Raw genomic sequence first — 2,444 nt, forward strand, 5'->3', positions numbered from 1 at the left:
AGTGGAGCTGCGTGTGCCACATCCTCAAACCTTCAGCAGATAGCACGGAGAGACTGCACATCTGCCCAGGCTGACAACTGTGCCCCCTGGTCCACACATGCCCTGCCCTGCCTCTGTTCTGCCTACTGCCAGTCAGTGCCTAGAATGGAGCTCCTGCAGGCCTGGAACTGGGACCCACAGCTGGTCTGTGTAGGTACTTGGCAATTTTTGGTAGGGAGGTGGTTAAAAAAGTAGATGGATGTGAGAAGAATGAAAGAGCTTCATTTGATAATTAGAGATCCGAAGTGATTTTACTTTTATTTCCTTCACTTTAAGCCAAACATGAGATTTCACAGTGATTTCTGGGTGGGGGCAGAAGGGAGGTGGTGTTAATCATCTTTGGGGCTGTGGCCCAGTTGGCCCGAGGAGTACAGGCAGGGCAGGCAGGGCAGACGCTCACTGGGGCAGCTGGAGGAGCACAGACTGTCCCGCTGGCGGGTAGGTGATGTTCCGGGAGGAGAGCGCGACAGCTGGAATGCAATGTCCTCCGCGGCCTCCAGCCCGCGGAGCGCCATCAGGCCAGTGAGTTGGCGGTCAGCTCTGCGGCCTTGGAGTCGCCCTCGGCAGAGATGATGGCTGCCTTTTTCTGCTGCTCAGCCCTTCACCACAAATCTGACCCTCTCTGCTTCCTGCTGAGCCACCTGTTCGGCTTCCACAGCTTCTGTGAACTCCTTCCTAAAGGTCAGATGCGTCAAGAAACATCATCCAGGATGAGCCCAAAGGTTGCTGCTCACTTCGTAAGGTCATCGCTCACCTGCCTGGAGACGAGCTCTCTCTGGGTGATTAGCTCTCCAGCATCAAAGCGAGCCACCACCGACTTGAGGATCTCTGTAGTAACAGACAGCAGCACAAGCTCATCACAGTCCTCTCCAATGCTGGTGAAGATTCAAGGAAGCTGGCTGGCCGCAGGCCGGAAGAGGATGCGCAGCGTGATGGTGACATTCTGTAAATCTTTGCTACCAGTGATGACCGGCACGTTTCGTGGTCGAGAGCGGCAGTCAAAGATAATTGGTTTCTGTACCAATGAGAAAGTGAGTCCCTTCCCCTACCACAATGTCCTGCACTCCATGGAATGGGTCAAAGATGACAGCTCTGTGTCCAGCATCCACACTATACAAAGCAGAGTTCACCATGCCACCTGCAATGGCTAAGGCCAGGCCCAACTTGCCGATGGACTCAAACACTTTGGCAGCCATGTTTCCTTCTGTTGGACCCACTCACACCTGCTTTCACTCTATTGTTCCATTTATTGATCTGGTTGCTGATTTTGGGGGAGTGCTCATTTTCTGAAAATTAACCGAGAAGTACATTATGATTTGAATACTTCCATGCACATATTAATATATGTCAATAAAATTTTATTCAAAAACAAAACTAAATCTCCATCTATCTTACTATCAAAAAGCCTCACCAGGCTTGGCTCCTGTATCTCAAAGCCGCTAACAGGGAGGCTGGTGGTTGGAATCCAGCCCAGGTCTGCCAAAGAACAATGACAACTATAACCAAATAATAGCTGGGTGTGTGGCATGTGCCTGTAGTCCCAGCAACTTGAGAGGCTGAGGCAAGAGGATTGCTTAAGCCCAAGATTTTGAGGTTGCTGTGAGCCATGATGCCAAGGCACTCTACCCAGGGGAACAGCTTGAGACTCTGTCTCAGAAAAAAAGCCTCACTGAAAAAACTTCACTAACTTGTTTCTATGTGTCTAGAATGTTGATTAACTAAAAATTAACATTTAAAAGATTGTTAAGCCAATTATTAAAATTTTAACAATATATAAATACTAAATAGACATGCATCCAAGTAAAAACACCTGTCTTTCTCTCTCACACACATGTGTGAGTATACATACATGGTTTTATCCTTTGTGATACCAAAGACAATTATTCACAATTAATATCTGATTATCAATTTGTATTTTAAACATGTGACTAAAAATGTTATCAACTGAATTACCATGTTTCCTTGAAAATAAGACAGTCTTATATTTATTTTTTCTCAAGAAGACACACTAGGACTTATTTTCAGGGGATGTCTTATTTTTATCAAGTATAATACAACAATCTACATTTATTCAAATACAGTTAAGTCACCTTCTTCTGGAACCTGACAGGGGGAGCCGACCTTGTTGGTGGGGCTGGTGCTAGTGATGTGTGAACTCCTTTCCCCTAGCCGTTCACACATGCACGTTAGGATGCCTGCGACCACAGTTACCACACCTGCAAACAGCTGGGAGAAAGGAGCTGTGGCAGATAAAAGGTATTCCAGTCTTCCTTACTGCTCCCTCGGAAATGCAGGGTGTGGCTATGCAGCATATCTGCATAGCCATACCCATAACTAGGTCTTATTATTGGGGTAGGGCTTATATTTAACAAATGCATAGAAATCCTGCTATTTTGGGGGTAGGT

The 2,444-nt window shown here is 46.7% G+C and overlaps 1 pseudogene; it reads right to left on the bottom strand.

The window, feature by feature from the left end:
• Nucleotides 1-435: 435 nt before the first annotated feature.
• LOC100956142 lies at nt 436-1,235 on the bottom strand (annotated as a pseudogene).
• Between the last annotated feature and the right edge of the window lie 1,209 nt (nt 1,236-2,444).

The sequence above is a fragment of the Otolemur garnettii genome, unplaced genomic scaffold, assembly GCF_000181295.1.
Source record: "Otolemur garnettii isolate 467f Iridium unplaced genomic scaffold, OtoGar3 scaffold00017, whole genome shotgun sequence".
Classification (NCBI taxonomy): Eukaryota; Metazoa; Chordata; class Mammalia; order Primates; family Galagidae; genus Otolemur; species Otolemur garnettii.